Source organism: Oxyura jamaicensis, chromosome 1 (genome assembly GCF_011077185.1).
Source record: "Oxyura jamaicensis isolate SHBP4307 breed ruddy duck chromosome 1, BPBGC_Ojam_1.0, whole genome shotgun sequence".
Taxonomy (NCBI): Eukaryota; Metazoa; Chordata; class Aves; order Anseriformes; family Anatidae; genus Oxyura; species Oxyura jamaicensis.
In genome coordinates, this window is record NC_048893.1 from 194,180,675 (window position 1) to 194,196,311 (window position 15,637).

Here is a 15,637-nt window from a genome sequence, read left to right on the forward strand (position 1 = left end):
GGACACTCCAGATCATGAAGTATTGGTCAAATGCTGGAACACTGAAAAATCTTCTAGTCTATGTAATATATAATTTCTTGGCTATGTGTTTTGGGGAGACATGGAGAGAAGACTCTGGAACTGAAAGGTAATATCTGGGTAGAAAAGGGTAACACTCACAAGCAGTCAGTTATATTTTTAATTATCCATTACTGCCAAAGAACAAATTACAAATTTTGCTTGTTCTCTTTTCTATTTTTCTTTCTCCTTTCTCATAAATATTTATGGCCTCCTAAGCTATTAATTTTGAGCAAAGTAAATTTATTACATATGGGTGATTTAAATTTTCTTTTATTTTGCAATTATCTCTGAGTAATAACTGTTTAGATGCATTCACTGGGTTCTCAAAACTGGCTTTCCACAAGGCTATTCCTAGCCTTGTTTGGCAAGAAGTCTACACCTTTGTGGTTTCTTCAACTGTTTAGGATACAGCTGCTTCAGAACTGTATTTTCAGCATAATCTCTACATAGGGTATTACGAATTCCTTAGCAGAAAGGTGGCTCCCATGATGCATTGATGGCTTGTTTTGCCTTACGCTCCTGACAAGAAATAGTTCTTGTGTGAAAAAAGTAGGGCCTAAATACAGGAGAAAGAAATTATGGAGCAAGAAATGGGGTACCCAAGAAGCACAGTTTCTGGGCCTGGATTGTGCAGGCAAAAATTCAGTGCAGACACAGGTGCCCGATGATGTCATTAGTATGCTGTCCTCCACCTGTGCTATGTGCTCTGCAGAGGCTTTGTCTTCTATTTTCTCCACCTAGGCAGGATTTCTTCTTGTTTCCTGCACATTAAATTAAATCTTATTTTTAGGGCTTAATTCTTAGCAAGAACACAGGTTGCTTGGGGACACTGCATTTCTGTTTAGTGTGGTCATTTTTCTGGACTCTGCTGTCACCTTGGAGACATTTGAAGGCTTTTGTGGAGCTTTTTCCTGCCCCAGTTTAAGAAAGTATTGGACATAAATTTATGACCCTATGCAATCCAGTGTCTCCAACAAGATCTACTAATCTCTGCTCCTGAGACTAGTAATATGCTCCTGTGCCACACATCCCCCCACGTGCTCCTTTGGGAATGCTGTATTGCTTTCCTACCCAGTCCTACAGCAGCTCAGCTAGATTTTACCTCTGGGATGCATAGAAATGGGCCTTGATACCATGGGATTGGGATGGAAACACCGTGCTTAGGACTAGTTTGATGAGCTCCTTGGTGTGTATCCAAATATTGTTTGAAAGAAGAAACAGAAGGGACTTAAGGCATCTAGCTTACCCATGCCAGCAGTTAAATGTTGCTTTTATTTACCCCCACTTTGACTATTTTAGTATTATGTATCTGGAAGCTGGAAGTTCAGAAGCTCTTATTCAGACTATACCTTCTTCTGTCAGCTGCTCCTGATTAAGGTTGGTTGAGTCATTCTTTGGGAATATATTCTGCTTTTGAGTTCAACTTTCTTTTTCCACCTCTCTGATTGTGAATCTCCCAGCAACTCACTGAGCACTGCTGCTATCATCTGCCTTTTAAATCGTGTCTTTAATTGGAGCTTGAGAAAGAGGAACGCATTCAGATTTCAGCTTCCCCTGTAATAACTGCATTACCTTCAGCTTGAAAAATTGAACTTTTTTTTTTTTTTTTTTTTTTTTTTTTTTTTTTTTTGTAATGCTTCTGTTAAGTCTATTTGATTGGTATTATAATACCTTTACATACAAATACCTGCAAGAAATAATTCAGTTCAGGATAATGACATGCTACTGTAAAGCCTCCCAGGCAATAAGCCTCCCAACAAAACAAAACAAACAAAAAAAAAACACACAAACAACAACAACTAAACTGTGGAATATATTTGGGAAAATGCTGTATAAATATACAAAATAAACCTCTGTTTATTTGATTTCACTTCATAATTTGTAGACTTTAACTGGTATTTGAAAAAAATGTGGAAAAGTGTTTAGACCAGGAGTAGAATTAAGGAACTAAGCCTCTTTCTTTTGTTCATTACTGGAGAACTTCACTGTTGCAGCAGAAATAGATGTGCATTGATAAAATAAACACTGCTCATAGTAAGGCTAGGCCAAAGGTTTTGGAGTTCTCAGTTTGGCTAGAGAATGAAACAAGAAAAGGAGCAGCTATGAAAGTGTAAAGGCAACAATATTCACATATTCATTGAGCTGAGAGATGAGAAATGGATCAGATCAGCATACCTGAGGCTCATGCACTACAGAGTGTTACTTGACATCCAGTAACCTCAGCCCTTAAATAAAAAGGCATCAGTCATTATGTGAGAACATCAAAAGGATGAAAATTCAATATTTCCTGTGGTACTTTGTTCAAGACTTTAGTCTCCCTCACTGCTAGGATTTTGGCAGTGCTTCATATTTTTGTTTGTCTCCTTTGTGCTTCCAGGAATCTTTTTGTTGTTGTTTTGTTTTTCCTTTCTTTTTCCCTGCTATACTAAAGAGCCATTCAGGACTTAAGACATGGTATTTTCTCCTAAAGCAGTATTACTACATTTGAATCAAATGGTTTATTGATTATTTTTGAAAACAGATTGAACTCTCAAGTCTCTCAATGAAGAATAACCTTTCGTGATCTTTTTTTTTTTTTTTCTTTCTTTCTTTTCAGTTTTTCACAACAGATCTGTGGTGTGTGCTCACATTGAACTGTCCTCTCTAACCCTCATGGATTGTACTATTTCCCTTTGGTGCATCACTGCATTTCCTTTTCTCAGACATACGAGTTTGCACTCACCTCACATAGTCACAGAATGGCTGAGGTTGGAAGGCACCTCTGGAGGAGGCCTTCTGATCTAACAACCTGACAAAGCAGGGACACCCAGAGCAGATGCTCTAAGTGATGCCCTGTCTCCACTACTGTTTTCCACCCCGATTTTTTTTTTTGTTTGTTTGTTTTCCACCATCAACTTCATGAAAATTATCTGCAGTGATTTGATATTTACTTTTAGATCATTGTTGAAAATGTTGAATAGTGTCATGTTTAATATTGATCCCCAGCTGTGACAGCTAAAGCACTTTTATGCTGACAGGGCAGAGAGCAGCTCTGGATTGTTTGCAATAAGGCCCCAGTCAGAAGACTTTTGGGGTATGTGTAAAGAAGCCATTGAGAAGTAGCCTTAGGGCAGTGTTAAAAGATGATACTGCTGCCAAAAGCTGGGGAGTATCGCAGCATGGACATTAAGGTCTTTGGTACTCTCCCAGAGCTACCATCAGGGACAGAAGGTCTAAGGAATTCCAGAGAATGTCCCAGAGAACATGACTAATCCTCAACTCCACTACTGATCTGTGGGGGATCTTTGGATAAATTTCCTATATCCCTCGTTCCTTAGGTTCCTTGTAGGAAAAAGAAGAGGATATGCACACAGATTCTCAAAGTGCTTTGAGTTTGTAGTCAGAGTGCCTTTGACTATGGCCACTGCAGGAGAATTTTGAACCACTGTAAGGTCAAAGTAGGGTAAACTGGCTTTGTGTTGGCACCATTTAAAGCCTTGGATGTTTACATGGAAAAGTGCAATGACACAGAATCCCTTGTGAATATGAGCTCTTAGAGAGAAATAAATTGTATTTCTGTTTTTTGTATTTCTAGATGTGATGGCCAAAATACAGCCTCATTATAGTCAAAATGAGCATTTAGCATAACATGGAAGGTCATGCATACCCAGTAATTCCCACAGCTGGCCTTGGGAACAGTAATGATTCTTGGTTTAAAGCTATGTTAGAGAATTTGTCTTCTCAGCACTGCATCTGCTCTGAGTGTTATGTCAATTGCTGTTTTTAAGCTATTTATCACTGCTTAAATGCTGCATTTTATTTCCAACATAATAGTCCTAGCTTCAGTCCATAACCTTTGTGTCTTGCCACAGTGTTCATCACTCACAGAGAGAATGCTTTGCATCCATTCCTCAAGGGCGTGTGAAATAATCATGTCTGAATTATCACTTCATTTTCTTTGATACATAAATATGTAAAGTTTATGTTCTCTCTCTGTAGATTATATATAGACTGAACTGTTTTCTCTCTGGTGAAATTTTCCTCTGCAAATTTTGAGATTTTTAGCCTGTTATGCCAAGGCAATGACTTACACAGTTGCACACACGGATGTTTGCTTGCCTTGTCACTTTTGACTAGCCTTGACACCTTCTGGCTAATTCACCAGTCTGGCAGAGGGCATAGCCATCACTAATTTGACAGTCTAAATTGTTGTCAAAACTGTGACTCTGGGAAGGGGACTCGAATCCTGTGTGGGCATGATTATCATCTACTCTGACAAGCCCACTTCCCCATGAAGTGTGATGGTCCAATGGCTCTGCTCCCAAACCTTGTAAGCAGCTACAGCTTAAGGCATCTTTTGCTTCTTCAGTTTTGGGAGATGAATGGGGACATTTTCTAAAGAAAGAAGTCAGCAAGAGGACATAAGTGTCATTAAGCACAAACCTGAGTGATATCAGGCTTCCTTAGATTTGGTCTCCATGAAGGAACCTGTTCACATGGCAAACACCAGCAGTGATCAAATAAGGGGATGAGGTGGATTGTTAGTTTACTAATTAGTTTAGTTGGTGTTTTTTATTGTTCTCACATCTCACTCTAGAGTCAATCTGCATTTTAGTCTTTCATCTGGAAAGAGGGAACAGATATTCTACAAAATAGAAAAGTGTTTTTTTCAGAGAAAAAAAAAATAAATGCCTGGAAGAACATGAAGGTACCTCATTATTTTTAACCTGGTTTGAAAATAAAAGGACTGCTGATGTTGGTAAGGTCAGGGCTTTGATCTTATTACCACAAAACCAGAAGAGAAATGTGGAGAAATTTGTCAGAGACTGTCTGGGCTGCAGCTGTTGAAGTAAAAATAACTGGTTTATGTCATTGGTTTCACACAGGCAGAACAGATTGTTGGTGGTCTTTCTTCTGCTGGCTGATATAAAGTCTAGAAAGTCTTCTGCAAGTCCAGTGATGTTTGCAGCACAAAGTGCAGGAATGCCTTTGGAATGTTGCTCTTAATGGGAAGGCCAGAGGCTGGCAAGTCTTGTAGGCTTGCCATTAGTTCATTGCGGAGCAGGCTTCATGTTAATTGATTGTTTTTCTATGAATTAGGGTTATTTTTCAAATGATGCATGGGAATAAGGCATATTCCACAATGTGACTTGATGGCAAGAAGTATCAACTCATAAACTCCATGGCATACACATTAAAATTTTATGGACAGACAAAATTAAACTTAAAATATATGTATATATTTTTAACATCTGTTTTAGTTGCTTAAAAGTCATATACTTGATTTAGTTTATGGCTGTGTGTATCATCTCTTTCTCTTGCTCTTCTGGATAAAAACTCTCCTCTGAGAAGGGGCTTGGAAGGTTCTGAGTAGTTTCTTCTTCCTGAGGTGAGGTCACCTGTTCAGTCACCTTTTGAAGGATTTATGCAAATATCAGATGAAGAGGAGAGCTTTTGTTCTGAGATTAATGTACAGCTCCCAAAAGGTGTGTTTTGAATCAGAGCAATTATAGCTTAATTTACTGAAACACATCTAGTCTGGATTTGATTCAAGTTTGGAAGATTTCTTTGTATTTATGGGTTCAAGGGTAATTGACACTTTGAAGACAAGAATTTAGAAGACTTGTAATGGCTGGTTAAAATGCAAGAAAAAGCACCAGGAAAAAGCACACAAACTTATTATCCTATCAAGAATAAACTAAAAAATCACAACTGTTACAGTGTGTGTATTTTGCAGTCATACATGACCTACATGGCACAAAGGAGAAGATTTTATTTCTTATAGTGATGTATTGTACTGTGATTGATTGTATTCCCTAAATGTTATCTTCTTTTGTTTCTTATTTCAGTGATTTATTCTAGGATAACAGACCATCCTGAGTCTGTGAAGGACAAAATATAGAATGATGAAAAGTGGCATTTCATGTGTTAACAACAGTAATATAACCACAGCTGAAGTATAATAATTTTCAATAGGGTAATAGAAGGGAGAAAGAAATAAATTACGTCTATGAGGCTGTCTACTGGTATGTTCTTCACTAGCACTCTGTCTGAGATTTTAGTTTACAGTAGCATATTTTTCCTCATAACATACCTTCATGATAGCAAAGCTGTTTTGCATTTCAGAACAGTGAGTTTACACAGGAAGGAGGAAAATTAGTATTTTAAAAAATTTGTTAGTGCTTCTGTGTATCTAACACAAGTGTCAATATTATTGCAAAAGAGATACAGGATGTATCAAAATGTGTAGCCAAACTCCAAAACAAGAAAATGTCAATATGGAAAATAACGGAAAAAAATGGTTAAGGTCATATAAAGGAGGTTGAACAGAGCTGAATATTGTATCTAGAAATCCTTGGCTATAAAGAAGAGGAAACTTTGACAAAATTTTTCATGCAAAGTTGGCATAGTTTTATTTACTTTGATGGAAGTATTCCAGCCTAATAGAGGAATAGGTAACTAGCCTAACAGAGAAAATGTTTTGGTGTCCAGAAGAATGAGGAAGAAACTGAATACATTTATAAAAAATAAATCTTGCTGTATTATTTTTTCCCCCACAGGATTTCTATAATAATAATTGAAAACAAAGCAGTTGATCTAGTTTATTACACTATTGAGTTATGGCAAATTGTTTCATTAAACACTGAGCATGAAAAACAGTGTCTCAAAATCCCACACCCAAAAAGAATTCAGATAAGCCTGAATGTGAGCTCTCTTGGGATTGAAAATGAAATGAAGAATGTAAAAGGTTAGGACTAAGGGTGATAGTTTTAGCAAAGCAAGATGGTAAGCCAATTTCTATTGTAAGTAACGTCTTCCTTAATGACGCAGAAGGAAAAGAAGAATGTGTGTTAATGCTATTGAACATCCTAAACTGAGAGGAGCTGGGTGAAGACAGAGGTGCTGAAGATGGAGATCGGAGTGACAGAGCAGAAGAAAAAGTTGTGGACATATTGTGGGGGATGAGGAAATGGAGAAAATATAATATTGGAAATAAAACCTGCTGAAGGCTAAAGATTCAGTCTGAGGTGGTTTGAGGCAGTTTGAGGCTGACAGACTATGTGTCAGGGCACCAATAACCGTTGTGAGAAGTTAGGCAATGAAAAGATGGTCCGTGCCTTCTGAATCCAGCTGCTGAAATACTCAGAAAATATAAAGAATGGACCCAAGGAAGATACATGCATCAAAAGATGAGCTGATGGGGAAGAAGACCAACCTGTCTGAACAGAGAGGTTTTGCTACAGCTCAGAAAGAAAAAGAGAATTTATGACCTTTGGAAGTAGGAGCAGGCCACTCAAGAAGACTGCTGTCTTGGTGGCTGGCCCCAGAGAGCTGTGGTGAATGGTGTTAAATCCAGTTACAGACTGGTCACAAGTGGGTCCCCCTGGGCTCAGTACTGGGGCCAGTTCTCTGTAATATCTTTATCAGTGATCTAGATGGTGGGATTGAGTGCACCCTCAGTAAGTTTGCAGACAACACCAACTTAGGTGCGAAGTTTGATCTGCTTGAGGGTAGGAAGGCTCTGCAGAAAGATCTGGATAGGCTGGACCGATGGGTCAAAGCCCACTGTATGAGGTCCAACAAGGTTAAATGCTGAGTCCTGCACTTGGGACACAACTATCGCATGCAACACTACAGGCTGGGATAAGAGTGGCTGGAAAGCTGCCTGGCAGAAAGGGACCTGGGGGTTATTGGTCAACAGCAGCCTGAATACGAGCCAGTGGTGTGACCAGGTGGCCAAGGAGGCCAAGAGCATCTTGGCTTGTATCAGAAATAGTGTGGCCAACAGGACTAGGGAAATGATCTTCCCTCAGTTCTCTTCCACAAGCTGAATACAGGAAAAAAGAAATGGGTGTCATGATTTGTGTTCCAGCCACATCAAGTTTCAAAGGGGAAACATAAAACTGCAGAGTGCTTCTTAAAGGGATGAAATATTTTACCAGAACTGAGTGTGTAACTTGGAACAGTATTAGATCTTTTTACAATCTTTGTATTTGATCTTTTTACAATCTTCTCATGAATTGCTTTAAAAAAAAAAAAAAAAAAAAGTGAAACACAAACAATAAATAAACCAGCTAAACCAGCATAGTTGTCTTTGCTCCACTCCTTGTGTGTGTGAGCAGCCTAGAAGGAGTATTTTCTTCTGCCTCTGGCAGAACTTCCCAAATCACAGAATCACAGAAGGGTTGAGGTTGGAAGGGACCTCAAAAAAAAAAAAAAAAAAAAAGAAGAAAGAAAGAAAGAAAGAAAGAAAAAAGTAGCGGGAGTCATTCTCTTTCTCCAAAAATTGCTGCCATTAAGTTTGTCTGAAATATTCCCTCCTACACCATGTATTATGTCCAACTAAGCAGGAGTTAATAGTATTTCACTGATACAAGGTATTAAAGTAATTCTTATTGGTGATGACACAGCACACTCAAGAAACTTTGCTCCCACTTTCATTTTTTCCTATTTTTCCAAAGTGATTCACCCTCCTCCATCTTTTTTTTTTTTTTTTTTTTATTGTCTCGAATAATTTCTCTTCAAATGCCTCAATGAAATGTAATGCTGTATAAAAGCTGGATCCTGCTGCTTTTGTATTGTAGTTGCTATTAATAAGACTGGTGCAAGCAGTTCTCTTATCAACGCAACATAATTTTTCCCTTGTGAAATGTAATGTTCAGTTTGTAAAAGTTGGAAAAGATACAGATCATTCATTAACAGTTTCTCATAACCTGAGCAGGGTCTCAGATATTCCCTCTGCTCTAGTCTGTCATTAGTATAAGTAGGTTCCACATGAATATCCTTTTTGAGGTAAATATCATTCCAACTCTGCAGTGATATTGTCAGCCACGTAGTAGAAGCAGTATGAGAAGGTACACCAATCCATGTGGCATTATGTTTTCTCCCCAGTCTGGGCAATGGAATGGATACTCACTGGAAGAAGGTGCAGCAGCCTGGGATCATTACAAGAACAAGTTAGTCCAATTATGTTCAACAAAGTCTAGCAACGTCCCAGCAGTGATATAGAAAATGGAAGCCACTTATGGGCTCATTTATTTCAGCTTGTTTAACGGCAGCCATCTGAAAATAAAACACTAGTCTCCCTTTTCTATCAACAGAGACAAGGGCACCTCAGAAAGCCATTCATGCCACCCCTGGGTGAGGCAGCCCTGTGGAGGTGTCTGTTTCTCTCCATTCAGTGTAGGAAAGGGCAGACAACTGTGAGCATATGCACAAAATGCAAGAGAAATTCTACTCTGCATTGTACAAAACTGAGAAATGTCAATGGGACTTTCTGGACCCTCAAATCTTACAGAGGGAAGAGCTAATCTGGTATCCATAGTTCCTAGCACTGCTCATAAGCTTTCTTCGGAAAGTGTCAAATTCTTGCAAAGTTCAGCCAACCAGTTCTGAGAAGAAATCAAGAGAAAGACTGCTATTGACACTGGTGAATGCTGTAGCAGGTTTGCCATTTACCCTCACCTAACTCATCTAGTTGAAAATAACCATCACGTTTGAGCAGGATGCCCAGACACCTTGTACAGCCAATGGTGAGAGAAAAAAATCATCAGAGATGAAGGATTCATCTCACCTCTCTTACTCCCAACTCTTAAAATATAAAGAGATGCCCTCCAAAAGGCTTTCCACACTTGTTCTATTTGGCATGAAGAGCAGGAAAAGAGGTGCTATGTGCTTTTAAACTCCTTTCACTGACTTGAAGATGACTATTCAAAAACAGCCCCTGTTGCCTCTCCGGAGGAAAGGACTAGTCTAGGAGGGGAAGCAGCAGTCTCTGAGAAAAGCCAGCTGTTTTTGTACCAGTAAGAGAAGTACTCAGTGCTGTACGTTGCATGGGCAGGAAAGAAGCATAGCTCCAGCATGCTTGTAATTCAGGTCCTTTGCAGAGAATTAGCAATGTCTATGTTGCTGCTGTAACGTCCTTGGAAACAAAAACTAAATTGCATTGCAGAAGGTGATTACCATGGTATTGAAAATAAAAGCAACAAAAAGACTGTAATTGTATGTCATAATAACAGTTGTAAATGTCAGGCTGGTGGAATGGGTTATTTGGAGGAATGAAACAACTTCATAAGCCTTAGATTTTTATGCTTTGGACTTAACAGTGTCACTGAAACAACTTCAGAGATATTGAAGGTTCACCAATAAATTGTTATGCTGTGGAAAAGCCATATGCTGCTGGAAAATGCAGACTGTCCTTCCAAAGCTACAAGGGAAAAGATTTTTATTTATTGCTCTGGACAGTTTTCAAAAGAACTCAGCCTGTGTCTCCCAAATTACATATGGGATGTATGAAATGACCACTTTGACAGAATGCTACTTCTGCTACGTATTTTGTCTTCTGATTTCTCTTAATTTTAGTCTATTGAAGTCCTGGTGACATTCCAAACCTTTAAAAATGAATCTAACAAAAGTTACATAGAGATAGAATTCCTAACTTATTTCCTTCTGATGAGCAATGATTTCTTACTGTGAGTAACCACTTCCCGTCTTTGAAAGACAGCAGCCCATCTTTACCTTGAGAAGGTTATGAATATGCAACATACTTTTACTGTTTGTCTCAGCTTTTCACATCATACCTATCTTTTGGGGAATCTGGACATCTCAGTGCTATATTAGCACCGGTGATGAAACATTTTGATGTGAAACCCTAAAATATCTGAATCTATTACTTTAATATAAGGTAGTCTTTTCCATCAGGAAAAGTCATTCAGGTACTGAAAGATAGATTTTTAATTTCTCTTTCCATGCGTATATCTCTTTGTACTTTAAAGACCTGTTGCAAAGCAACAGCAGAGTTAACCTTAAGAACTTGACCTGGATGGAGGTGTAAGTGAATGTTAGCTCCAATGAGGATGCGAATACAGATGGAGAGCCTGATTGGTGATGAGAGATTGAATGTCAAATGGCACTGTAATAAACAGCTGATGCTGCTGTCTCTCAGATTTAGTCATCACTTCCCTAAGAGCCTTAATCAAAACAAGGCAAATTCAAACTTAGACTGACAGGATGGGTCAAAAGCAGAAGCAAGAGTTGCAGTCTCAGTAGCTTTAAATAGGTGCACAAATGTGAAAAATTATGATGGAGTTTGAAATGTTCAAGACCTGGTTTGCTTCAATTTTCATGAAAAGAATGAATTGTGACTAGATCCTTAATGTGGCATCAACAAAACAAAGTTAAGACTAGAACCCAAACTAGCAAAAGAGCAGGGTGAAGGGTAATGAGACAGGTTAAACATACCAAAGTTGTCAGTAAAATGTGTTAGACAAATCAGTCTGGTGAAATTTGTTGTTTGCTGGTGGCTGAAGCGACCTCAGAATCCCAACTTGGAGAAGTTCTGGATGGCAGATGGGGCCAAAAAAGAGAAAGAGAAAAAGATTTGGGGAAAAAAGGCTCAGTCAGCCTCATTTCAAATCCAAACAGACATCAGTGCAAATAATGAAATACAAATTTTTCAATCTCTGAGGCAAGAAGGAGATAAAAGAGATAGAGAGCATAGTTTTGTCAATGACTATTTGAGTCAAACAAAGCTAATTTTCTGTCCTTCCTTGAAATTAGCCTACTGGACAGGAAGGAAGTCATCGTAATTAATTATTTTGGCTTTGGAAATACTTTTGGCACTCCTGTATTCCAGAAGGCAATACAGCCTACCTTATCTTGTTACAGGGTGTTGTTGGCATTAACAAGAGTCCAGAAACTTGAAAGACTTCCAGGTAAGTTTCCCCCATGATTTTAATAATCTTTTTCAATGGCCTAAGGAGTTCATTTGAATTTGCAGATGACACTTGCCCAGGAATGTCTGTAGGCACTATTGGAAACAGGGTTAGAATTCCTAGGTGTTTTTTATTAGAAACATAGCCTGAAATTGCCTGAAATCAATTATACAAAATGCAATTAAACAAACAAACAAGAAAAAAAAAAAAAAAAAGACTGCATAGGGAAGTGAATGGACAAATAGAAAATAAATAGAAAATATAATGCACAGAAAAGAATTGGGAAAATAGCGAAGCTATTGGGCAGCATGAGACAAGTTATCACAAGCATCTTGTGTGACAGCTGTGCAGAGATGTTCTCTCCCAGACACCATATGCAAGGTCTGGCAGCTGAGCAGTCTTTTCTTTTTCTTATTCTTATCTTCATCCATGCTGGTTTGGCCTCAGGCAGTGTGGTCTAATTTGACATCATGTTTTTAATGTACAGATGTGCATTTTTGGAAAGAAACACACAGTATTGAAAGCCAATACGGCAATGGTAACAATGATGAGAAATGTAGAAAGCAGAAGTGAAGACTTAGCAGTTTGCCTTGCTGATTCAAATAAAAGAAGACACGACAATTGCATTTGATTAAGGTTTTTATAAGGAAGGCCTGTCTCAGCAATATTTTTAGTGGAATGCATTTTTCACTGCTTCTTCACTTTGTGCTGGATTCAAAGATGTCAGAGTGAACTCAGAGCTTCTAAGGAAATTCACTGGTTAAAATTTGATACAGATTTTTAAGATTGCATCCTTCAGTTAGGTGCCTACCTACATTTTACCATGGATTTAAAAGAAGTGCCTCAATACTTTGGATCACAGACTGATTTTTGATATTCAAATACCCAGTGTCCAGAAAGCATAGGATTCCAGTTCAAGTTTGGGCAGTGTCTTACAAATAAATGCAACAGGAAGATGCTGGTCAACAGGAAAGTGGTTTCTTTTGCACAGCTGCTCAGATGGGTAGTGGGGTGAAGTGGGGCTCCAGGGCCATGTTGAAGTTAGGTGTGAGATCTGTGAGCAAGCCTTCCTCCTTCCAGCTCCCTGCCCTGATACTGGGCAGCTGCATGAAATGAAGAGTGCTGTACTGGAGGGGTGGCGATGTTAGGTAGGATGTCTTGGGTAGGTGTGGGCATTTCATGCCCACATGCTGAAAATGAGCTGCAGGAGGGTGCAGCCAGCAACAGGAGAAGGCAATCGCTGCAAGAGGGTTTAGTCAGGACCTCAGTTCCAGACACAGGCACTTATGTGCTTTTCTTTATCAGGCTCCAAGTGCATAAGGGCACAGATGATAAACCCTTGATCTTCTTTAGCAGTGATCTAAGACTCCTCTTGACATATTGTTTTATCATTTTAGAAAATACTTGAGCCCATTTTTGACAGAGATAAATCTGCTGGAAAAGCAGGAGGTTCTTTGTTCTTCTCACATCAGTGCCATCAGCGGGCCGCAACTTAAGGCCATATTTTCTACTGCATAGTGCAGCTCCCTGGTTAGGGAGAGATGAGGTGGTGCCAAGTGAGCTAGCATATCTTCATGGCAAAACTCAGCGTCTGCACGTGTGCCAGAAGCAGCAGAGCTCTGCTGACTCATGCATGCACCTTTCTGAAGTGAGCCTAGAGATCTTCTCCAGTCCATGGGGTGGAGATCTCCCCACAGTCCCCCTGTCCAAGTCTCTACCTTCTACTAGTCAGGAGCAATCTTGTCCTGTATTCTGTACCTCATACACAAAACTAACAATTGTTTATAAACCCACTGGTTATGAAACATATTTCCATGCTTAGCAAAGTCTTGCAGCTGGTTTGCAAGTGTTATATCAGGTGGATTTCTGTACTTGTCCTGGTTTTGGCTGGGATAGTGTTAATTTCCTTCCTAGTAGCTTGTATGCTGTGGTGTTTTGGATTTAGGATGAGAATAAAGCTGATGACACACCGATGTTTAGCTGTCGCAGAGCAGTGCTAACACTGAGCCAAGGACTGCTCAGCTCCTGGTGCTGCCCTGCCAGCGAGGGACCTGGGGGTGCACAGGGAGCTGGGAGGGGACACAGCCAGGAGCTGACCCAGGCTGGCCAAAGGGATGTCCCACAACATGTGGTGTCATGCTCAGCAATAAACATAGGGTAGCTGGCTGGGGCATAGGGGCCATTGCTTGTGGGGGGGAACATTGGTCAGTGCGTGGTGAGCAATTACATTGTGCACCACTTGCTTTCTATATTCTGTTATTATTATTATCCCCTTCCTTTTCTGTCCTGTTAAACTGTCTTTATCTCAACCCATGAGATTTTTTTTTTTTCTCTTTTTTTTTTTTTTTTTTTTTTCTGATTCTCTCCCCCACCCCACTGTGGGGCTGGGGAGAATGAGAGAATGGCTGCGTGGTGCTTATCCACCTACCAGGTTAAAACACAACACTGCTTTAACACTGCTTTTACTGGAGAGAGACTAAAGAAGGTGGGTTTGATTTCTAAGAGCTTTGAGTTGCTGAGCTGAGCTGTATCACAAAAATAATAGAGGGAAGCGTGATTATGAGTGAAAAAATAAAAGTGTTAAGGAGTGATCATTTATTTTCCCTTTGAAGTGTGTAATTTTCAGAAAGGTTTTACCTTTCTGTGTGAGATGATCTGAATGTAAAGGATTTTCTGCTCTAAATGTATGTGTTGTCTATTATTCTGTTTAGAAGGGAAATGCATATTAACACATTTTATAGGTGATTTGCAGGAGAAGAATAAATCAGATTTTTCTATTTCAAGGCTTTTGGAAAAGTGTGGGTTTAAGGAGTAGATAAAAAGATGGATAGTTGATAAAAAAATAAATAATGAGATTACATGAAAGCAATAAGAAAATGGGGACAGAGAACATGATCTCAATGAAGATATGTCTCTGAAAAAGGTAAAGGGAAACATAAAGAGAATGAGGAGGCAAATAAATTGGAAAGCAAAAAAAAATTGAAAGTTCAGGAAAAATATAATATGTCAAAAAGAACACTGAATTTTATACAACTATAATGAGTGCAACAGGGAGAAAACACCTTCCAGCAAAAGGGCCTGGGTTTCGTGGCTTGGCTAAAGGACACTGCTCATCTCAGGTGTGAAATGCTGCAGTGCAATGGGTCTTTTCAGGACTGAAGTCTCCAAAACTAGTTAACCCTATCAGAACAAAATGTTAACCTCTCATTCAGAGTCTGCTAAGTCAATACAAAGACTGAGGAAGTGTAATTCACTGGACCAGACATAGATACCCACATCTGGCAGGTCATGTGAGGATGCCTCTATACACACTAGAGAGAAACGGGCCCTGATGCACCTCATGGTAGAGCAGTTGACTGAAATTGGTCAGAGGAACCCTGACCTGAAAGGGTGCTTCACTCCACAGAATATAAACATTGGCTGAAAATCTAGATTTAGGTAAAACAGACTTAGCGGGACAGATAAACTGGCATAGTGTGGGTTTGTTAACTTCAGCACAGCACAGGGCTTACTCTCATCTGATCTACGCCCTGCTCTGCTCTGGGTTTTCATAGCTGTGTGTACCTGTGTTCTTGCTAGCTTGTTTTTTTCCTTGGTTCCTCTCTATCACTCTGCTTTCAGAGGGTGACTAAAGCCCTTAAGTGTGACTGGGGACAGCCATCACAGTCCCTGTCCCATCAGGTTGGGTGGGCAATCCATTTTGTATATGAAGTTGTGTCTCAAATCTGGGAGGCCTAACTTCCATTACAGAACTAGAGACACGTAGCAGAAATTATTGAAAATAAAAATGAATGGTATTTGGGTAAGGAGCACTGTGCCGTCACGAAGCAGGTGGTATTTTCAGCTCCCCTGCTACAGCTCTCAGGCTGCTGACTGCTGTCAAA